At 39.8% G+C, this 24684-nt stretch overlaps 1 protein-coding gene and 1 pseudogene across 2 annotated transcripts in view; one reads left to right on the top strand and one right to left on the bottom strand.

Moving 5' to 3' along the window:
- Nucleotides 1-24684, top strand: part of Sil1 (SIL1 nucleotide exchange factor) — a 264404-nt gene that overhangs the window by 103201 nt on the left and 136519 nt on the right. The gene's annotated exons all lie outside the window — the stretch shown is intronic.
- On the bottom strand, nt 10505-22330 carry LOC138837265 (anaphase-promoting complex subunit 16 pseudogene; annotated as a pseudogene).

Below are 24684 nucleotides of genomic sequence, written 5' to 3'. Positions count from 1 at the left end.
GATTCCCAGAGAACTGTGTTTATTTCTTTCCTACTCATATTTCTGGCCCCTTTTCCCCTGTTACTGCCATCTTCTCAGTCTTTGTTAAGCATTTTTCCATTCTGAGCATCTGCTGTGCTCCCTGGTAATGCAAGTTTGTCAGGGTGAACCACCTGGAGGAAGGCAGGATGCCAGGCCTCTTGAGTCTGGCAAATTACTCTGAACTAGGAGAGAAAAGAATAGTGGGTTGCAATAAATGAAGGACCCAGAAGACTGCATGAGGACAGTTTAGATTTCTTCAGTTGAGAGAGATCTCATTGTCATACAGAATATTTATTTGTTTTTACTAGCCTCCGAATATGGCTGATATACAAATCCACATCTTCCTGAACTGGAAAAGGTAGAGGCCCTGACAATAGTCTTTAACCTCTATGGCAGCTACTGCTAAGGCTGAAGACCCTTTGTAGTTGGCTGGCTAAGCTCTGTGATTTCACCAGAGTATCAGCACCTGGGCTTTACCTTTATTCTTAACCTGGTTAAAAAAACAAACAGGGGCTGGGAAGGTGGCTCAGTGGTAGAGCGCTTGCCTTGCATGCATGAGGCCCTGGGTTCGATTCCTCAGCACCACATAAGCAAAAAGAAAAAAAAGCCAGAAGTGGCGCTGTGGCTCAAGTGGTAGAGCGCTAGCCTTGATCTGAAGAGCTGAGGGACAGCGCCCAGGCCAAGAGTTCAGGCCCCACGACCGGACCCCCCCCAAAAAAGCAAACCAAACAACAAAAAAAACACCACCACCACCACCACCACTAATAACAACAACAACAAAAACAGGTTAAAAAGCCAGACCAGGTTTTTTTTTCAATTTGTGGATTTAGATGGTGATGGAGAACAGGTCTTAGCCATTCTCTTTCAAATAAGTATTTTCTTTATTTAGTGGAATTATGGGTTGATATTGGCCTTGCATTTGGCTAGGCAGGCTCTACCACTTGAGCCATTCCTCCAACCCCGTTTTGCATTGGTTATTTTTGAAGCAGGATCTCACTTTATTCTCTGGGTTGGCCTGGGCTGTGATCATTCTACTTGTTCTTTTGTCTTTGGAGATAACAGGCATGCAACCACTATGACCAGCCAGCTATTGTACTTCTTCTGCATTTGGAATAATATGTGCCCCTTATAGTGCCCAGCCATTGGTTGAGATGGGAGTCTTGTGAACTTTTTGCTTAGGCTGGCATCAAACCATAATTCTATGATTTCTGGCTTCCAAATAGCTAGGATTATAGTCTTCAGCCACCATACTGCTTTCTAACAAGTATTTATTTGTGTGTTTAATGCTTATCCTAAAACCCTATCTTCTTCTTCCTCTGCTTCTATCTGCCTGTTCTCTCCAAAGTTTAATCAGGAGTGCTTAGCAGAGTGATATAGCCTCAGTTCTCAAAGGTTAGTTCCATAAATGGCTGAGATAAAAAAAAGAAAAACAACAAAAAAAAACAACTTAGACTGAGTAGGGAAAATTGAAACTAGCTGTCAAAACCAGTCCCAGCCTTCATGCCAAGGACTTGAATTTAGTTCAAGAACCTGTCTATCTTTGGCTTCTTTTCTTTCTATAATATTAGTCTCATGTTGCTAGCTCAGATAGGCCAGATCATTTAGAGGGTTAGGACTAACCAGGACTAGTAACAATTCTCAAGGGCTTGCCTGGAGCTAGAATGAGATGTCTTTTTCTAGATTCTACTACATTTTCAGTTTTGTCAGGGCACTGGAGGTGGGAATTGATTTGTAACTTAGAGGAAGCTAATTTAATATTTGAACAGATAGAGGTAAAGTTAAGGTAGGAAGAACACATAGAGGGGGGTTGACATAAGAGAGACTTAAAGTATATGGGTTTTTTCTGGGCTTTCAAACCTATTTTTGTGCCGTACTAAACTGTTGTTGTTACAACTTTGAAATAAAGTTTGAAGTCTGGAATTGTTACACCTTCAGCACTGCAGGTCCCTCCCACCCCTTAGGATTTCTTTTACAATTCAAGGCTTTTGTGGTTTCATATGAATTTTTTGTTTATTTTCTCAGTCTCAGTGAAAAATGACATTGGGATTATGATGGGTATTGCACTGGATTTGTAGATTACCTTTGAGAGTATGCCATTTTCATTATATCAATGATATTCTGCCAATTCAGGAACATGGATGTCTTTCCACTTCCTGGTGTCTTTTTTTTTTTGGTGTGTGTGTGAAAATACTGTACAGAGGGGTTACAATTACATGGGCAAGATAATGAGTACATTTCTTATCAAGCATTGTAGCCTTCTCCTTTGTTTGCCCTTCCCATCCTCCCCCCGCCCCCACCCAATCCTCCCCACCCTTCCTCTCCCCCCACGCCAAAGTTGTGAAGTTCGTTTCCACATAAAGACTTGTACATCTCATTGTTGCAATGGGTCCACCTGTATCCCTATTTAAACGATTTGTTTTTCCCCTTCCCCTCCACAAATTATACCGATCTGGTGTCTTTTTTTAATGTATATTTTTTATTGTAAAGATACTGTGCAAAGGCGTTACAGTTACATGAGTAAGGTAATGAGTATATTTTCTATTGAGCATTTTTACTCCCTCCTTTGTTTTTCCCCCTACCATCCCTGGGATCCCTCCTCACCTGCCCAATTCCCCCCCACCCCCGCCCAAGCTGTAAAGTTCGTTTTCAACATAGTGTCTTGTACATCTCATTGTTACAATGGGTCCATCTATATCCTTATTTCAGCATTTTGTTATTTCCCTTCCCGTCCCCAAATTAGAAGAATGTATATACAAGATGCAGGGCATGGGAATCAAATACAGTGAAAACAGGGTTTATACCATGAGAAAAGAACATATAAAAGAAACAAAAAAAACCACACAGTACATTATAATAAGTACATTAAAAACAACAGGAACAAAGATAAAACCTCTTGTGTCCCTATCTTGGGGTTCTTTTTCCTTAGCATCATCTTATATGGTCATGTACATAGCTTTTGACCTTTTCTGTTTGTCCTAGACATACTAGCTATTGAAAGTAAGGGAAACCATGGGTCCTGGTGTCTCTTTTAATGTCTTTGTGTAAAGTTTTATACTTTTCATTGTAGAGTTCCTTTACTACTCTGATTTGTTTATTCTTAGGTACTTTATTTTTGAGACAATTGTAAACAGTTATTTTCCTGATCCCCCTCTCTATCTGCTCATTGTTGGTATATAGAAAAGATACTGATTTTTGTGGGGTGATTTTTGTATAGTGCTACTTTGCTAAGGTCATCAATTCTAGGAGCTTTAGAGGTGGAGTTTCCAGGGTTCTTTACATATAGGATTGTGTCATCTGCAAATATGGATATTGGACTTCTCTTTTTTTTCTCTTACATACTGCTGGTGGTAATTCAATTGGTGCAACCTCTGTAGAAGGCAGTTTGGAGATTCCTCAAAAAGAAGAAACAGAAATACTATGATCCAGTGATACCATTCTTGGGCATTTATCCAAAAGGTTACAAGTCAGGATACAGTAAAGACGTTTGCATACTCATATTCATTGCTGCACTCACCATAGTCAAAATTGTACTCACCATTGCATTCACCATAGCCAAAATTATGGAAACAGCCTACATGCCCTTTAGTATAAGATAGATCAAGAAAATATGGTACGTGTGTATATGTATGTATGCATATATGTATGTATGTATGTATGTATGTACAATGGAATTTTACTCCTCCATCAGGAATAATGATCTGTTATTTGCAGGAAGATGGATGGGCCTGAAAAAAAATGTTAAGTAAAGTCAGGCTCAGAGAGACAAAGGATGCATATTTTCTCTCATATATGGAAGTTAGAGCTAAATTACAAATACATATGAAAACAAATACAGGGCTATATGTATATATACACGAAATATATTAAACTAAAACTGGTATATGCAGGAGATGATTCCAGTAGTGTGACTCCTTTGAACAACCAACTTACAGTTAAACAAAATATATACCAGGAAGCTGGAACATGTGTTGCCAACTGGAGTGAAGTCAAGTGGAGGGGGTTAGACAAATGGAGAGAGGAAGGGTGGGCAAATGCAGTCAAAATATTCAATGTATATATGTGAAAATGGAAGTAGATACATTGTGGGGGTGGGTGGGATTGAGAAAAGGGAAAATGATGGAAAGGGTGACATTGATCAAGATGCATTGTACTAACAAACTGACATGTTGAAACCCCTTGTACAACTACTTAGAATAATAAATGAAATTTTTTTAAAAGACAGATGTGAGGTGATGGTAAATCTGTTTGGTTAGAAAGGCAAATATATGTTGGGAAACAATGAGATGGTGACGGTGGATAGCATCTAGTTAATTAGAGATGGAGGCAGGGACAGAGGTGAAAACTGACATGCCAATAGGTTTAAAGGTGGGAAAGTAAATATAACATTGAGTCTAGCTAGGGGTTGTGGCAGGAAATGAGGAAGTAAAGAAGGATGATGAGAATGCCTAGGTTTGAGGAGTTTGAGAACAAGTAGAAGAAAACTAAAAGAGTAGGAGAGCATTGAAGACCACAACAAAAACAGCTTCATTTCATGTTACATTTGTTAAGCTCATACTTGCATCCAACCATGATGCTTGATGTTGGGGAGCACAAGCAAGCATGACAGAGGTTTGCCTATATGTACTATGGTATAGGAAGATCCCCAGAGAGCAACATCTGTAACAGCACAGCAGGTCCTGAAGAAAAAGCGTCACAGAAGTACTGATACTTAGAGTTTTGTGTGACTTAGAAGGCAAATGGAAAGGAGTCATGTTGACAGATTTTTAAAAATTCCAGAGAGGATGGGGCAATGTGATTAGATAGCAGATGAAAGAGTCTTGGTCTCTTGGGTAGGATGAGCCTTAGAAATTAGAAGCAAGAGCTGGAAGGAACATGGAAAAGAGAGATAGGAAAGGAAATTGAGGGGGCTCTTTTAGATGTGTTCAATATTCGGAGCCAAGTTGAGGGTGCTCTGGTAAATGAAAAAGGGGCTCAGTTGCATTCTTGAGAAATGGAATGTTAGGAAGAATCACTGCACTTGGAAAGGTTCTTGGAGAGAGCTCAACATCACTTGACATTAGGAAGGATCCAGTAGATACATGACAGCCTGACTTTGTGGTGGGCAAGGACCAGAGAGATTGGTGATATAAGCAATCTGAGTCCTGGACAATGTGAAAGTGATAGCCCAGGCTTGAGGAATGATGGACAGATTACTTCAGAGACTGTTGAGTTGTCCATGGGGTTTTGGTCTGACCAATGGGGCTTAGTGAGGAAGAAGGCTGATTTCCGGCAAAGTAGAGACTTGTAGGACAACCCTTTTTGTTTGTTTGTTTGTTTGTTGTTGTTTTAAACTGTATTTTTTGTCCTTTTTGGTACTGGGGATCCAACCCATGACACTGTACTTGCTAGGCAAGCGCTTTGCTACTGAGCCACATCCTAGCTCAGGACAACTCCTTTGAACCTGCTCCAACCTTCTTTCTGAAGACAGGGAAAATCTAGAGGACTCTTTGAGACCAGTGGCAATAGCCCCATTCCCTGCTAGCCACTTATATCAAGTATTGGGAAGAACCACAATGAAGGAGGACTTGTGTTTTGTTGCATGTGCTCTAGTAGGGCTGATTATATTTCTGTTTATGTTGGGGTTTTGTTGGGATATTGTTACTGTTTGTCAACTTATGATCTTGCCTTCTTTCCCATAATATGTTCATTTAGGCAAAGCAAGATTGAGTTTTATTTTTTAATTCCCAGAACAATCTGTTATGGTATGTATAAACCAATTGTTTGGATAAAGAGAACCATTCTTTTTTTTTGGATTAAAATTTTTTCAGATTTGATTACTTGTGGCCACAATTACTTTATCTGGGCAAAGGTGAATTTTTATGGATTAGTAATATGGTATATTTATAAGGTTGCCCCCTGTAGGTGAAGAGAGAAAATTATCCCTTGTCCCTATCTAAGGAGCCCTTAAATATGGCACAAACATCATTTTGTTAACCTCTTGCAGCATTTTCTGGTTTTCTAAGTCAAACTTTTAGCAAAAGAAGGGGTTATTTAGCATCTCATGGCTAACAATGATTAAGGAGAATAAGACCTAGGAATTGCACACAAAGAAATGCTCATCATTTGTGGCCATAAGGAAATGCAAATCAAAACAACACTGAGATTCCATCTCACCCAAGTTAGAGTGGCCATTATCAAGAAAACAATACTGGGAAGCATGCAGTTAAAAAGGAACCCAGGGGCTGGGAAGGTGACTCAGTGGTAGAGTGCTTGCCTTGCATGCATGAGGCCCTGGGTTCGATTCCTCAGCACCACATAAGCATAAAAAAAAAAGCTGGAAGTGGCACTGTGGCTCAAGTGGTAGAGCGCTAGCTTTGAGCTGAAAAGCTGAGGGACAGTGCCCAGGCCCAGAGTTCAGGCCCAACTACTGGCAATAATAATAATAATAATAATAATAATAATAATAATAATAATAATAATAATAATAAGGAACCCTAATATACTGTTGGTGGGAATGTAAACTTGTTCAATGACTCTGGAAAAGTAGTGTGGAAGTTCCTTAAAACATTAAGCATAGACCCAAGTAATTCTATTCCTGGGAATTCATCCAAAAGATTGCAAACCAGGATACAGTAAAACCACCAGCACAACCATGTTTAGTGCAGTACTATTCACTATAGCCAAGTTATAGAATCAACCCAAATGCCTCTCAATTGATAAATGTGATATATATGTGTGTGTGTGTGTGTGTGTGTGTGTGTGTGTGTGTGTGTGTGTGTGTGTGTGTGTGTGTGTGTGTGTGTGTGTGTGTGTGTGTGTGTGTGTGTGTATATACACATATATATATATCAATGTGATATATATATGTGTGTGTGTGTATATATACACACATATATATATCACAATTGAATTTTACTCAACCATTAGAAAGAATGATATTGTACCATTTGTAAAGAAATAGAAAGATTAAGTAAATCAGGCCCAGAGAGACAAAAGATGCATGTTTTCTCTTATACATGAAAGATAGATTTAGCTTACAGACTCAAAGTATGTGTGTTGGGTGATAGGCAAGTGTGTATAAATGTATTAACTAAAATGTGATAGATTCAAGGGAGATCTCAACTAGTGTAATTCTTTAGAAAACCAAAATTAAAGTAAAATGAAGTGGATAATCAAAAGTGGTGGGGTGGGGTCAAGGGAAAAAGGTAGATGAATGAAGAGGGGAAAATGCAGACAAGAATCCAATTATAGCCTACAAATTAAGAAGAGGAAAAGAAGGGGTATGTAGGGGAGGGATGGGTGAAAATGTTGAAAGGGGTGACATCAATCAAGATATATTCATATGGCTTTGTTAAATGGAACTCCTTTGTACAACTACTTAAAGATGATAATTTTTAAAAAGGACAAAAAATTTAAAAAGACTCAGGAATTGTCTAGTAGTTGGGTGAAAAAGAAAAGAACCCTTTTTATTTTGAGTCCCCTGTACTAGGTATTTTGTATAGGTTATGTAAGGGAGTTCTTAAGGGAATTATTGCATTTTACGTTGATAACTTTTGGAGCCCCTGACCTTTCAATGTAGGGACCTCAAATTTCATTGCTTCCCTAGAATTTCCTTTCACAGACAGAAACTGTAGGGAGATCATCTAGAAATAATATCCTTTGAAGTCTAAGGGAGCAGAATAATCTGAAGTTTGTAGGCTGTTGACATGAAGAGGGAGGAGGTAGTTATTCAGGTAGTGCCAAGCTATTTTAGCTACTCCATCTTGGTTTTCTAGATTAGATTTTTGGAATAGATCCATATGTTTCTAAATATGGTGGAGTTAAGTGACCCTGTATATAGTATGCTTTGAGGACTTTTAGTTAGCTTTAAATCCCACTGGGTTAGATACAGATGGAGAGACTGAAGGAATTGTTCACTACAGACCATGAGCATTTCAACTTACACTGTTTGCTTAAAAAAGCTAGCTTAGAGATACATTGGAAGTAGGTATCACGTTGTAGATCTCAAAGAGATTCTTTTACAAAGCTGGCATTAAGGGTAGCCAGATGGAATGTTAAAATTATAGGAGCCCCTCCTTATGCTGGGGTTAGAAATGCCCTTTAAGAGGTGAAGAGGAATAATAGGAAGAAAAGTCAAAGATTTTACTTTTTTTTTTCATGTATTTGTTTGCTTCATTTGATTCTGCTTATGCATGTCTTGTTTTTTATAGTGGCTATTTGAACAAACTAATCTTTTTATTCTGGTTTTTATCCTCTCAAACCTTATCCTTTTTCTCTTATACATCTTTGCTCCTTTTGTGCATTGCTATGATGGCTACTACCTGAAGCTGAATGGCTGGGGCAGGGATAGATAGATGGGAATGTGTGTGGCTGGTGGAATATTTTCTTGATTCTACAACCATCAGAGAAATGGCTTTCAAGCCAACCCTTCCAATTGTGTATTTCACTGATCATTTAGAATGAGAGGAAAAACCATGTTATCATTGCCAGAGAGAGAATTTGGGAAAAATCAAGTCTATGAAACTGAGTGATCTAAGGTTATAGCATTAAAAAAAAAATCCAAATCTTAGAGTGTGCTGGAGTTCTTCCTAGCCTGTTTCACACAGCTGGATCCATTGACATTCACACCCTATGCTGTATGAATGGTTTAGGTACCTTTAGCTTTCCCAAGGAATTTCATGCTTAAGAGTTGGTATCAGCTCATATTGCAAGCGATCCTGGTCTCTCTCTCTCTCTCTCTCTCTCTCTCTCTCTCTCTCTCTCTCTCTCTCTCTCTCTCTCTCTCTCTCTCTCTCTCTCTCTCTCTCATACACACATACACACACAGAGAAAATGAAAGAGTATGTAGGAAGGTTTTTTTTTATTAAAAAATTAATTGTACAAAGGAGTTGCCATTTAACAAATCAGTTTATGATTACAATATATCTTGATCAGTGTCACCCCTTTCAATATTCTCACCCTCCCCACCTACTTCTTCCCTTATTTTTCTTTATAGTATTTACAACGAATTCTTGACTGCATTCTTCATGTCCATACACTTACAAAGTCTTTGTTAGAGGTCTTTTCTTCTCACTTCTTTTGTTTTTAACGTTTTTTTCATTCTCTCTTTCACCAACCCTCGCTCCCTCCATCCCTTCCTTTCTTTCCTTTCTGCTCATACTCCTTCCTTTCTGAGCATACGTTCTCCTTTGTCTGATAGTAGGCAAAAGTGAGGTCTCAGAACAATGGCCTCTTTGTTTTTATTCTAAGAACATACATCTTGTTAAAAGAAATCTTATAGTTGCATATGCAGAATTAGAAATATTATAGTTGCATGGACAGAATTAGAAACTAAAGCGAAATTTGTCTCCCTTGAAAATAAAATAAAACAACTCCCCAAAGCTTAGAATGCCCTTTTATTAGCAAATCAAGATCTTTTGAGAGGGAATGGCCAGAGCCCAGGTTATGGACCTTGAATGTAGCAGAAGGTATGATGTGTAGAATCATCCTACTTAGGGTCGTCCCTTGTCTGTGTTTTTCACAGTTGGGTAGTTATATGTAAGTTAATTTCACATAGGTTTAATGAAATATGCCCATCTATAAAATAGGGAGTGTTATAATACCTATTTCAGAGGACCATTTAAGTAGTAAATAATCAAGAGATTTACTGTAGTGCCAGGTATATAGTAATAATATCTGAACATCAGCTTTTATTTCTGTTTTCTTGCATTATTGGGGATCAGATCTTGTATATGTAGTCCAATGGTACATAACTCTCTTGCCCAGCTGCTTCTGTTTCTGTTGTATTTAATATGAGTAGACAACAGGTTGGGCACTGGTGGCTCCTGTCTTTAATACTAGCTACGCTGAAAATAGTTTGAAGCTAGCCCAGGCTAAATGTTTCCAAGACCTCATCTCAACAGAAAGCAATGGGTATGGTGGCACCTGTCATCTCAACTGTGATGGAAAGTATTATTATTATTATTATTTTTTTTTGTCGTGGGGCTTGAACTCCGGGCCTGGGCGCTGTCCCTCAGCTCTTCAGCTCAAAGCGAGCGCTCTACCACTTGAGCTACAGCGCCACTTCCGGTTTTCTGGTGGTTTATTGGAGATAGGAGTCTCACGGTCTCTCCTGCCCGGGCTGGCTTTGAACCGCGATCCTCAGATCTCAGCCTCCTGAGTAGCTAGGATTACAGGCATGAGCCACCAGCGCCCGGCTAAGTATTATTAAGAAGATTGCAGTCTAGTCCAGTTCTGCCAAAAAAAAAATGGTACCCTGTCTCAGAAACAATAGCAAAAGGACTGGAGCCATAGCTCAAGTGGCTAGAGGGCCGGCCTATATGAGCACAAAGCCCTGAGTTCTAACACAGGTATGAAGGATGGGAGCAGGAAGGTAGACATCGACAAACAAAAATAGTAAAATGCTGGCCAGTACTCTGTCAAGTGTGTCTTGGTCTAGAAAGGTAAACACAAACTCTCACAGGTTGGAGGACACTAAAGAGGTGTGACAACTAGATACAGTTTGTTACTGTAGATTCTGGAACAGAATAAGAAAGTTAGTGGAAAAATAAGTGAAATTTGAATCAACTAAAAGGTTACTATTACTGTTTCACCAATGCTAGCTTCTTAGTTTTGATAATCGTTCTATAGTTACATAAGATGTTAATATCAGGGAAATTCAGGTGAGGGGTATATAAGAACTCTGTACTTGTTTCTGCAAGTCTATAACTCAGAATAAAAGGTTGAAGTAAGTGGTTGTCTGGGTGACCTAGGTCAAAATGAAACTCATCAGTCCACCCTGTGTGGTTTAACAGTCAATACCTGGCTTGATCTTACGTACCATGGTGGAGTGAGGGCTCTCACTAGAAAACCCAATGCCTGCCTTGTAGTCCCTGTAAACCACCTGCTTCCTTATCAGTGTTCTGTTTCAGGCAGATAAATGGTCATATAACATTGTGGACATGTGCCTCAGGTCTGATGCTGTAGCAGTACTATATAGAAATGGGGAAGAAGCCACTCTTCTGTCATTAAAACTGTGTAGATTTGAGTGATCAGGACACTTGTCTTTGTTCCTTGAAATATAAATAAATTCTGCCTGTTTTATCCCTCTATCTAAGCACCAATCATTATGGCAATATGTTTTTGGATCTTATCTCTGTGCTCACTGTTGATCATCTAGAAGAAAGAAAAATAAGCTCAAACCCAGATCTGCAATAATTTATTATTTTTTTCCATTTTATGTGCTCTTGCAGAAAGCAGGTATTTTGTTTGCTTTTCTTGAATGCAAAGGTACATGTACTTTTTTTTAAATGACATATATGGCAATCCCTGTCATGCTAATAGCAGGGTTTGTAGAAGAAAGCCTTTATCATTGGGAGCATGTGAGTTGTAGTTTTTATTTTTGCATTGAAGTTAGCTGTCTAAGGGAGTGGGGGGGGTATAATGTCTTGTATTCTAGCATGTACCTTCCTTTATAAGCATTTATTCATAAAAGATCATATTTTCTAAGTTAAAAAAATCAATGCTAAAAATGTTCTCTGTATTTTAACTCAGTGGCTAAAGTGTACTGCTTTTTGCTATTGATTTACAAATTTTATTGTCAGACCCTTGGGACATATATGGATTACTCAGTATAGTAATAAATGGCTGGGCTCTGAATTATGTACTGTATGAAGAGCGAGTTCATAAGCTATTTCTCTATGGGTTATTTTAGGCGAAGAATAGTGAACTGTCATTTTTCTTTTTTACATTTGACTAAACAAAAAGGTGGAGAATGTTGGTGGGAGGGGAAAATATTTGACTTAAAGAAAATCATAACTGAAAGTTTGTGATTGCAAAACCTTGAAATGGACAGATTGTAGGCATGTATTGGGAGGGCTAGGAATGTCTGGGATAGAAGAGAAAGAATCTGCTGAAAATCAACCATGCTAGAATCCTACTGGAGAGAAGACTAGCTTCCCCTTTGTGGGTTGCTGAGGCCAGAGTCCTAAACCAGCCTTCCTTCTTCTGCTTCCTTCTCCATCTCCAGCCCCTTGTGCTGATGGATGTGCAAACCCTTTACAGATGGCTTGGCACCGCTTGGCTTGCAGAGATCATCTGTCTCTTTTGAGGGAGCAACTTCATGCTTGTAGCTTCTTTTCCCTTCACAGAGAGAAATTGCCTTGTGCTGCCTTCTGCCTTCTGATGGAAGTGTTTACCTTCTCCAGGGAAAGGCATTATTCTTTGGGGCTAATGTCTACTGGTGTTCCTCACCTCTTGTGGGAGCAAAGTCTGGACTCAAGGGTGGACCAGAGGAGGCCATTGGAGCATACACAATTGCCACCAGGGCAGCCATCTGCCAGTGTCTCAGCTCACAGCCTGCCTGTGAACAGGCTGCCAGGAGGGAGTGTCTGCACTCCAGGGCCTGCATACATTATGCAGAGCCCATTCCCCTAAATGAGCTTCCTAAGTATATATAATTCCTGTCTACCCTATTCTTGTATGTCCTGCCTCAGGGCACTGTTCAAAATCTCCCTTAATTATGCTTCCAGTGCTGAGCTTTTAGAGTTTCTAATTTTTATTTATTCTTTTTAAGAGGGATTTTTCTGCTTATCTGGTGCTGAGGAATCAAACCCAGGGCCTCATGCATGTGAGGCAAGCACTCTACCACTGAGCCACCTTCCCAGCCCGGGGGATAGATTTCTAAAGTTGCAGTGAGGAATTAATTTATGATTATGGGAATTTTTGCTTCTTACAGGGAAATTATCAACACTGCAATGATACAGTTTCATGGCAGTGGTACTTTTACTCCATCCAGAGTCACAGCCTAGCCCCTCTGGTTTACTAATTTCTTCTGGAATGGGTCTTCTTTCATTTGAGGAGATCACTCTAGCAATGGAATGAAATCTTTACTTCCAATTAAGACCACCACCTTCTCTACATGTCACCCTTCTCTTCTCCACCTTCCCTTCCTGAGATGGAGGAGGTTTTCACATGCAGTTTAGTAAAAAGGAGATTTATAATCTGACTCAGTTCTCGCCCACACTTCAAGGACTCCTGCCATCCAGTAAATTTTGGCAGGCAGGCTGTGTGTGTGAAGAGCAAGTGCTATTTCCCTATCCCTACACTGCTTACTTCATTGTGTATGCTTCTTGGGTGGAGTTTGGGGTGTCCAGCCTCTCATTTCCTATCCTCCCCACCCAAGCAAGTTTTTCTTCTCCTTAAAAGTTGGTCTCTAGTAGTTTGACTGTCTTGTACCTCCCGGATATGTGATAGATATACTTATGGGGAGAGTTTAAGTCCTAAGGTGTTTGAGTGCTTGCTATGTGCCTTACCACTATGTTTGCTTCAGCTACATGACCTGTCAACAGGTTTTGGAGCTTTCACAGGTTTGTAGCAATCACATGATCTGCTGTGGGGCTGTGTTTATTTATTGTCCTTTGGAATAAATTTTCTAGTAGCCTATATATGTTGACAGGAGTCTTTTCTCTGTCCTTGTTTCCCTTGAACTTGTACTGGCGCTCTCATACATTCTGTGTATTTCATTCTAAACATGGTTCGTGATGACTTAGGGGAGGGGAGTGAGGACTTGCTTTTTTTCTGCACCAGAAGTGCAGTGCTGCTAATTTCATTCTCCACACACTGTCTCTGAGTCAAGCACAGTCCTCTGTGCCTATGTTTAGTACTGCTGGGTTGCTGGACTCTCCTGGCAAAAATTAGGCTAATGTCTTCAACGACTGCATTAGCTAGTGAAATGAGGTTCTAAATTGCCGTTACTACACCAAGTCTCTCTCCAAGGTATCACCTTGTTCTGGCTTTTATTATTCAAATTCATTCTCTGCTGATTCTCTGCAGACTGGCAGGCTGGTTCAGTATGGCACATTATACTAGCTAAAAGCCAAGATCACCTTTTAAGAAGAGAGAAAGCAAAGAAAGGCAAACGATGAATGTTGTGCAGAGTCAGTATTAATCTACTCTGAGATTATTCTAATCTAATTCCTGTGTGATAGCTAGAGATAAAGAACCTGGTCTGAGATGGGGAGGAAGGGCTCTTCTCCTAAAGCAGTGTTATTGCATTGGTGGTATCTGTTTTCACTTTCTTCCTTCTTTTTGTGTTTATGAATAAACACCTGGATATATGCTTAACAGAGTATTGAAAATTCTGGGGTGGGAGACAAAAGATCAATAAGAACTTAAGAAGCTCTTGTCCTGAGATTTCTGTCTTGAGTGTGTGTGTGGCAGAGGGAAGGGTGTAAGAGGAAGGTTATATCTGCCTGCATTTTATATTGAAAGAGGAGCCAGTTTGCATCAAATGTTTGGGTTGTTGAGAATTTGGCTCTCTCATGCTTGTTTTCAAAATGGCTTTTTTACCCCCTGCTGAAAGAGTAATGTGGTTCAAAGCAGAAAACTTGGGAAACAGAGCACAAAGGAAAACAGTAACGAAAACAAAAAAATCATCTGAATTTCACTATGCAGATATAAAATTAACATTATGGCTATGTTCTTCCAGTTGTTGTTACAAAAAGTGCTGTCATACTGTGCTTACTATTTTAAGACAGATATTTTTGTTTTAGGAATGGAGAACACTGAAAGTTAGAACCTCTGCCATATGATGAGGCAAACAGTGTACATTTTGTGGGTACAGTATGAATACAACAAATTATACTGACTTGATTATTTTGGGGGATTTTAGGTAACTTCGTTTTTCACTGTTGCAAATAATTTTTTCAGTGAATGTTCTTGTATATGTTTTTATTTATCCTCTATGTTCCTAGAAAGGATTTGCCAGTGTAGAAGTTCTTGTCCTTTCTGATTCTTTTTCCCAGCATCTCAGCAAGTCGACCTCTCTTCTGGAATGTTTGGTGTCCCTAGTAGTTGAGTGTCTCTCCTCTGTACCTCACATCAAATACCTTGGGATTTACTGTCTGTTGGTCCTGGTCTTTGACCAGGAAATGACTAGTTTCAAGTAAACAAGGTAGCAAATGTAGAATATATGTTTTCATTGTTTTGTGTCAAAATAAAATGTCCCAAGAACAAAGACATTATTATCAACCTCTTTTCAGAGTGAGCAGTTACTGAGTGCTTTGCTTACCTGTGTCCAAGTCAGGGCCCAAATGGAGGAGACTCTCTCTTGATAGACCTGATATAACTAACTGGACTACAGAGTTAAAGAGGAAATAACCCACAAATGCTGTTGTTGGGGGAACAGAAAGGCTGGTATTCTTTTTTTCTCCTTCTCTCCCTCTTTTCTCCCCCCTAGGGAAGGGGAGTTGAACTCAGGGACTTGTTGGGCAAGTACTCTACTATTTGAGCCACACCACTAGTCCTTTATAGGGTTTTGTGTGTGCATACGCGCACACAAGTGTGAATGTGTGTGCATGCACACATGCATCAGTACGGGAGCTTGGACTCAAGAAGACCTGAGTGGTCCTTTAGCTTTTTTACTCAATGTTGGTGCTCTACCATTTGAGCCACAGCTCCACTTCTGGCTTTTTGGTGGTTAATTGGACAAAAAAGTATTACCAAAGCCAGGTGATAATGGCTCCCGCCCATAATCCTAGCTACTCAGAAGGCTGAGATCTAAGGATCAAGGTTTAAAGCCAGCCCAGGTAGTCCATGAGACTCTTATCTCTAATAAACTACTCAAAAAAAGCTTGAAGTAGTGCTGTGGCTCAAGTAGTAGAATGCTAGCCTTTAGCAAAAGAAGCTCAGGGATAGCACCCATGCTCAGAGTTCAAGTATCAAGACCAGCAAAAAATAAATAAAAAGTCTCACCAACTTTCCTGCTTGGGCTGGCTTTGAATTTTGAGTCTCAGATGTTAGCCTTTTAAGTAACTAGAATTATAGATGTTAGCCACTGGCAACCTTGTAGGTGTTAGCCCAGGCTATCTTTGCCTGCCTGGGCTAGCCTCAGACTTTCTGTTCTTCTGCTTCCTCAAGTAGCTAGGATTACAGATGGGTACCACCACTTCTGGCTTTTTCTTTTTTCCCTTTTCCTCTTTTCTCCTTCTTCCCTCACCTCCCCCCCCCCCCCCCCATTTCCCTCCTTTCTCTAGGTCATGCTTGGAATCAAACCCAGGGCCTTGTTCAGGCTAAGCAAGTGATCTACAACTGAACTTTATCCCTACCCAGTAGACTGGCCTTGAATTTACTGTGTGTCCCAGGCTAACTTTAAATTCTGATCCTCTTGATTCTTAGTCTCTTGAGTCCTGGGATTGTAGTTGTTTACCATTACACCCAACTGTGTTGTTCTACTTAAAGGAAATTATGGTATTAATAGGTAAAGTTCACTAACTACACAGGTCAACAAATAATAAATATCTAGCTGTACAGATAGTAAGTATACAGAGGCTCAGAATTTTTAGTCATTAGTGCTTTGAAGACTGTACTCATTCATTATGAGAGTAGTAAGATAATTTCAGAGAGAAGGCATTATTTATGACTTAAAAAGAGCTGGCATTTGATGAGATGAATGGAGAAGGTTTCCATGTGGGACAAACAGCTTTCCAAAGGTTGATAGCAATAATGACTATCTAATGATGGCCATCATATGTATAGCAATACAGGAACAGACTTGGGGTTGAGAACTGTAGACAGACAAGGGAGAAGTAAGCTTGTATATTAACTAAGCTTGTATATTAGCTTCTGAGAGTAATAGGATCTAGAACAGTAGTAGTTGCATAGTGGGTAAGAACAAAAAAGGGCAGATAAGATCTGCCCCTCCCATGCTATAGTACTCCAGGTTCAGCCCTTGAACTTTTGTTGTTCTCTGTTATGTTTTATGCCCACAGTGATCTCATCTAGTCTAATAACAGTACATTTCATCTATATGTGATAACTCCAAGTTCTTTTTCTATTTCCTTTCTCTTTTTTTCCCTTTAATCGCCAAGACTGACTCTTCTGAATTCTAGATCTGTTGACCTAGTAGTTGATCTCTGCTTGGTTGAGCATCTCAGATTTAATGTGTCTAAAATTGAGTTTTGTAACTTTTTGCAGCCTCAGTTAATGGCAACTTTATCCTTCAATTACTCAGGTCAAATTTTGCAGCCATTCTTGACTCAATTCTTTTTCTAACACCCTACATTCTATTCTTTTCTGACAGCTTGGTTTTGAAATATTTTCTGAATTTGATGACTACTCATCACCCTGTATTGATGCCATTATCTCTCATTTGGATTATTTTAGTGTAGACCCTTAGTAATCTCTCTCCTCATTGCCTACAGTCAATTCTTAACACAGCAGCCAGTGACATGTATTCCTGTGCTCAAAAATATCTTTTGATGTTCTTTCTTATATAGTAAAAATCCATGGCTAAAATAACCCTAGATATAGCTCACCATTACCTCTCTAATTTTAGTTGTTAATGTTCTCCCTTCTATTCCTTTTCCTATACCCTCGCCTAGATAGCTTTGTGCCTGGCTCCCTCATTTCTCTTAGGTCTTCACTAGAAATGACCTCCTCTTCCAGTCTCAGAAGCTGGAGTAATTTAAGTAACAAAATAAGATAGTTGTGTTAGGTAGTTATCTATTGTTATAACAAAATGCCTAAGTATATACATATATATGTATATGTTTATATATAATGTTTATGTTACATAAAATATATGTTTTCACAGTTTCAGAGGTTCAAGAGCAAAGCTCCAGCATAAGTTTTACTCTGATAAGGACCTCATGTTGAGTGGTACCATAGTGATGGAAATATGTGTGAAAGGAAGAGATCATATGGAAAGACAAAGCCAAGAAGCAGAAGGGAGCCTGGCTTGCACTTTTATAATAACCATCTTGAAGGAACTAACAAGAATCCCAAGAGAAAAACATTTAGTCATTTTGAGGGCAGTGGCATAATGATGTAATAACTTCTCATTAGGCCCCCACATCTTAAAGGTCTTATCACCACTCAGCATTATCACTGGGAACCAAGCTTCCAACAATGGGTCTTTAGGAGACATTATTAAACTGTATCCAAACAGTAGCAGTACCTCTGGATTATAAGCCAAAGTATAATACACATCTACATGAGTCCAAATTTATACAAATAAATGATTGAATAAATAATTGGAGAAGAGGTCTTTCATACAGAAGAAATCCAATAATATATGTATATATTCTCTGCTCCAGGAAATTTAGTTTATATCTTTTTGAATATGGGCTAGACTTAGTGATTTACTTCTGTAGAATAGATCCAGGTAGGAGCAGTTAGGAGCTACCAGATTTCTACCTGGATCATTACCAGTGTTGTCATGTGGATATATTTGTCCTCTGTTATGAAGAGAGACAAGGGCACTTCAACTCTGTGGCATTATTCTCAAAACCAGTAATCAGTCTGGGCACCAGTGTCTCACACCTGTAATCCTAGTTACTCAGGAGTCTAAAATCTGAGAATCATGGTTCAAACCTAGCTGAGGTAGGAAAGTTCATAAGACGCTTATCTTCAATTAGTCACCAAAAAAAGCTGAAAGTGGACCTGTGGCTTAAGTCTGGTAGAGAGCGAGCCTTGAGCAAAAGAGTTCAGGGACAACACCCAGGCCCTGAGTTCAAGTGTGAGGACTGGCACCAAATAAAAACAATAACAACAATGTCCATGCTGGGCTCTGGTGGCTCATGCCTATAATTTAGCTACTCAGGAGGCTGAAATTTGAGAATCATGGTTTGGAGCCAACTGAGACAGACAAAACTGAGAAACTCTTATCTCCAATTAACCAGCAAAAACAGAAGTGGAGGTGTTGCACAAGTGGTAGCTGTGAGTGGAAAAGCCAAGAGTGTTAGGCACCACCACCACCACTTCAGCAACATTAACTTCTTAATTACCCTAACCTAAACATGAGAACAAAATGAAACCAAAGTGAAAGCTACACTACAAATAACAGTACTAGATTGTCATTGTCATGATAAATGAAGAAAGGCTGAAAACTGTCATAGGCCAAAAAAGACCTGACATCTGAAAAAGACATTGAGGCATTCTGAATTAGAGGCTAGAACAGAAAGAGCACTTTTACAGAAAAGCTGATAAAATATAGAGAATCTGCAGTTCAGTTAATAGTAACATGCCAATATTATCATCTGCTTAGTTTTTTTTTGTTCTTGGTGGTGGTGGTGATGGTTGTAGGGCTTTAAACTCAGGGCGTGGGTGCTGAATTTTTGCTGTACCAAAGTGGTAGTCTACCACTTTGAGCCACAGCTCCACTTCTTGTTTTCTGGTGGTTAATTGGAAATAAGTCTTTTTTAAAAATTTTTTTCAAATTTTTTTATTGTGATTAAGTGGTTACATAATTTCCCAAATTTTACAGTATTGTGGGATAGCGAAGCTTAGTTAAAGTCACAAACACATTCTAATTTTCATGGAGCAAATTGTCTATCATGGTCTGTAATGTATGAGTTCTGTGAGCTTTGCGATACAGTTATTTCTTCCACATTGGGTGATATGTACATTTCTTTTGTTTTGCATAGCATCAGCTGCTCCCTCTTTCCCACTTGTTTCCTCCCTCCCATCGCTGCCATTGAGTTGCTTAGTTCATTTTGATCAATGTCCAGTGCAGCTGATTGGTCCCGCTGTTGTATGTTTTTCCCTGATTCCCTCTAGTTCTGTGTCGTCTTCCTGGTTTCCCTCTGGTGTACACATAGATACCATACATGTGATCAGCAACATGGGGTTATTTAGTAGTGATTCGACCAGATGAGTGGAAGTCCTTTGTTTCTTAAGTCCTGTTAATTTTGTTGTATCACCTAACGTTTCGTTTATTTGGTCCAGTCGTGGGGCCTGAACTCTGGGCCTGGGCACTGTCCCTTAGCTCTTCAGCTCAAGGCTAGCACTCTACCACTTGAGCCACAGCGCCACTTCCGGCTTTTTTTTCCTGCTTATGTGGTGCTGAGGAATCGAACCCAGGGCCTTAAGCATGCTAGGCGAGCACTCTACCACTGAGCCACCTTCCCAGCTCACCTAACATTTTGGATTTAACATCCACTTATCAGGGAGACCATGTGCCGTTTGTCTCTTTGCACTTGGCTTACCTTGCTCAATATGATTTCTTCTAGCTCCATCCGTTTCCCTGCAAATGCCATTGTTTTGTCCTTTTTAATGGCTGCATAATATTCCATTGTGTATAGATACCACAATTTTTGGATCCATTCATCTGTGGTGGGACATCTGGGTTGTTTCCATATCCTGGCTATTGTGAACAGTGCTGCAATAAACATGGAGGTGCATGAGTCCTTGTATACTGGTTCCTGTTCTTCAGGATAGATGCCCAGGAGTGGTATGACTGGGTCATAAGGGAGGTCAATAGCTTTCTGAGGACCCTCCAGACTGCTTTCCAAAGTGGTTGTATAAGTGTACATTCCCACCAGCAGTGTAATAGGGTTTCTCTTTCTCCGCATCCCCTCCAGCATTTGTCATTGGCTGACTTGAGGATGTGGGCTATTCTGACGGGGGTAAGGCCACTTCTGGGTTTTTTCTGCTTATGCGGTGCTGAGGAATAGAACCAGGGCCTCATGCATGCAAGACAAGCCCTCTACCACTGAGCCACCTTCTCAGTCCCCAACATTACTTGTATGATTTTTCTCCTTAGCACTTAGGCATTAATGCTCTGTGTGTGTTTGTGTGTGTGTGTGTGTGTTTTTTTTTTTTTTTTTTTGTCAGTTGTGGGACTTGATCTCCGGGTTTGGGTACTGTCAGCTCTTCAGCTCAAGGCTAGTGCTCTACCACTTGAGCCATAGCACCACTTCCGGTTTTCTCGTGGTTTATTGGAGATAAGAGTCTCACAGACTGCTGGCTTTGAACTGTGATCCTGAGATCTCAGCCTCCTGAGTAGCTAGGATTACAGGTGTGAGCCAGTGGCTGGCTAATGCTGTATATTTTACTTCATTGTCTGTTTCCATATTGGAATGCCATCTTTGAGAGGACAAAGATTTTGATTTGTCTTTTTCATATTTGTATCTTCAGCTCCAGGGTTGTGCTTGGGCCATAACAGGTATTCAATAGATGTTTGTACATCAGTAAAAAAATGATTTCTTCTGTATCATACTACCTTTAAGCATTGAGAAGATTTTGTTTGGTTCTTCATTTCCCTTTTGAGAGTTTCAGTGGTTTCATCTTCTACCTAGAGAAATGACTCTTGCTATTTCTTTGCTCCTTTTGCTCAGCATGAGAATGCAAGTTATGTTCAAGGTGGGTTGTTCATAAATGTTTTCTATGTGTTCACCATGCAACAGAGATCGAAAATAAATAGCGTCATTAATTACTTTCCTGGCAGAAACCAGTCCTCCCAAAGATTGGTTTATGAGACATACCTTCCTTGCAGTTATACCTAAACTGGTGATCCAGGACTAGCTTCCTGTGGGGAGGAATGCTATCTCTGGTTCAACTATGACTGATGTCTACTCTTGTGTGGATGGAGAAAGGGAATTAGACTCATTGGTATGGAAGAAAAAAGCCAATAGGGAAAATTACTTAATTATAGTATGGATTGAACTTCTCTACATGACATACACTGAAACCTATAAGTAGAACACAGTAGAGATATATACTGGCTTAACAGATGTTGTCAGTAGAACCTAACAAACCTACTTGACCTCATAGTGGACTAAATTTAGGACAACTTAAAGAAAATCTACCTCTCATAGTGAGTGATAAACATGTGGTTAAAAGCTTAGATTCATCCTCAAACTCCTCAATGAAATATAAATGGAAGGGATCACTACCAAACTCATTCTATGAAGCCAGTGTTATACTCATCCCCAAACCAGATAAGGTCACATCAAGAAAAGAGAACTATAGACCTATCTCCTTGATGAACACAGATGCAAAACTTCTCAAAAAAAAAAAAAAAATGAGCCAGCCGGGCACCAGTGGCTCATGCCTATAATCCTAGCTACTCAGGAGGCTGAGATCTGAGGATTGAGGTTCAAAGCCAGCCCGTGCAGGAAAGTCCGTGAGACTCATCTCCAGTTAGCCACCAGAAAACCAGAAGTGGTGCTGTGGTCCAAGTGGTAGAGCACTTGCCTTGAGCTGAAGAGCACAGGACAGCGCCTGGGCCCAGAGTTTAAGCATGAAGACAGTGTGAACCCCAGCAGCTGCTCAATGGGTTTAAACCGACACTCATCAGCTTCCAGCTCTTCTACTAAACCCACAAGTTTTTCCATCCCAGCAACTTGCTGATCTCATGCTTCACCTGTTTAAGCATGGATACAACTTGATAACTGAATACAGACTTACAGAGGCATCTCTCAGAGCCTTCTTCTACCATCTTTCCAGCTCCTTTGGGGTAGATGAAAAGGGCTTTCCATGGTAGGGCAAGGTCTAAGACACTGAAACCAGATCCAGTGACAGTGTTTCTCCTGACCCCACCAGCTGAGGATGATGACGAAGAGGCAGCCATTTTCTCTAGTAAAATTCTCACTTCACTCAGTGCCTTCAGTCTTATAGCTCCATCTCCAGAGCCAGGCAGAGCTGTCAAGTTTACAACAATAGCTTTTCAATAATGAGAAGATTGAAACTAAAGTCAGGAAAGCAGCTCCCTCTGAATTAGCCTAAAAAAAAATAAAAAACCCCAAAAAAACCCAAAAACAAAACCAAAAAAACTAGGAATTAACCAAAGATGTAAAAGACCCATATAATGAAAACTTTAAATATTTGAAAAAGGAAATTGAAGAACATTTAAGGAAATGTAAAGATCTTCCATGTTCCTGGATTGGAAGAATTAGCATCATGAAAATGGCAATACTGCCATTGACAATACTTGTCAAAATACCAACAACATTTTCAATGAGATAGAAAAAGCAATCCAAAAATTCATATGGAATAAAAAAAAGATCCCAACTAGCAAAAGCAACCCTTACTCGACAGAATAGTGTTGGATTCTATTACAAAGCTATAGTAGTGAAAACAGCTTGGTACTGGAACAAAATGGACCAATTGAACAGAATAAAAACCAGAAATGAACCCACAGACCTATACCCATCTACTATTTAATAAGGGAGCCAAAACATAGGATGGGGAGGAAGACAGAGTCTCAACAAATGGTACTGGCAAAACTGGATATCCCCATGTAGAAAACTGGAATTAGATTCTCATATATGATCTTGCACCAGCATCAATTCAAAATGAATCAAAGACCTCAATGTAAGACTTGAAACCATGAAACTATTATAAAAAAGGATAGGGGAAACACTAGGGTTCCTGAGTACAGGTCGAAACTTGCTAAGTAAAAATCTAGGAACACAAGTCAGGCATTGGTCGCTCACACCTGTAATCCTACTCAGGAGACTGAGATCTGAGGTTTTTGGTTCAAAATCAGCCCTGGAAGAAAAGTGTGTGAGACACTTGTCTCCAGTTAACCACCAGAATACTGGAAGTCGCACTGTGACTCAAGTGGTAGAGCGCTAGCCTTGAGCTGAAGAGCTGACGGACAGCGTGCAGGCCCAGAGTTCAAGCATCGTGACCCAACCCCTCCCCAAGAAAAAAAAAATCCAGGAACACAACAAAACAAAGGCTTGATAAATGGGATTTCATCAAACTTAAAAGTTTCTGCACAGCGAAGGGCATAGCTAAGCTAAATAGCCCACAGAATGGGAGATTTTTACCAGCTATACATCAGACAAGGGCCTAACGTCAAGAATATACTTAGAGTTCAAAAAATTAAATTCTCAAAAATTAAACCCTTAGAGAAACAACCCAATTAATATTTAGAGATTTCTCAGGAGGTGAAGTACAATGTCCAGTAGACACATGAAGAAAATGCTCATCATCTCTTACCATAAAGGAAATGCAAATGAAAACACTGAGATTCTACCTCACTGCAGTTAGAATGGTCACTGTTAAGAAAACAACAAAAAATGCAGGCAAAGTTGCTGTTAAAAGGGAACTTTAATACACTGTTGTTGGGAATGTAAGCTTCCTTAACCATTGTAGTAAACAGTATGGAGGTTCATCAAAAAACTATAAACAGGGCTGGGAAGGTGGCTCAGTGGTAGAGTGCTTGCCTTGCATGCCTGAGGCCCTGGGTTCGATTCCTCAGCACCACATAAGCAAAAAGAAAAAAGCCGGAAGTGGCGCTGTGGCTCAAGTGGTAGAGCGCTAGCCTGGAGCTGAAAAGCTGAGGGACAGCGCCCAGGCCCAGAGTTCAGGCCCCATGACCGGACCCAAAAAAACAAAACAAAAAAAAAAAAACTATAAACATAGAACTACCCTATGACCCAGCAATCCCACTCCTGGACATTTTCCAATAGAACACAAATAAGATTACAGCAAAGCTACCAGCACAACCATGTTCATTGCTCCTCAGTGGATGAATGGGTCAAGAAAATGTGGTATATACTCACAGTGGAATTGCACTCATGTATTAGAGTGACACTGTACCATTCATAAGAAAATGGGAAAACTTGGAAAAAATTATATTAAGTGAAGTAAGCCAGATAGATCCAGAGAAATAAAGATTGTACTGGAAGTGGCCCTGTGGTTCAAGTGGTAGTGCACTAGCCTTGAGCTCAGGAACAGTGCTCACACCCAGAGTTCAAGCCCCACGACCAACCAAAAAAAAAAAAAAAAAAAGATTGCATGATTTTTCTCATATGTAGCAGATAGAATCTGTAAGTAAAGTAAGTAAACATGTTGGATGGTATGCAAGTGGTTACAGATGAACTTACTGAAGTATAATAGACTCTATGGAGACTTCAAATAGTAAAATCTTTTGGAAAGACTAGATGAAAACCCAACAAAATCAACACCAGGAAA

Source organism: Dipodomys merriami, unplaced genomic scaffold (assembly GCF_024711535.1).
Source record: "Dipodomys merriami isolate MVZ:Mamm:240054 unplaced genomic scaffold, mDipMer1.0.p SCAF_27, whole genome shotgun sequence".
In the NCBI taxonomy this organism is placed as follows: domain Eukaryota; kingdom Metazoa; phylum Chordata; class Mammalia; order Rodentia; family Heteromyidae; genus Dipodomys; species Dipodomys merriami.
The sequence above is the reverse complement of the archived record's forward strand: the minus strand, read 5'-3'. Positions and strand labels throughout refer to the sequence as shown.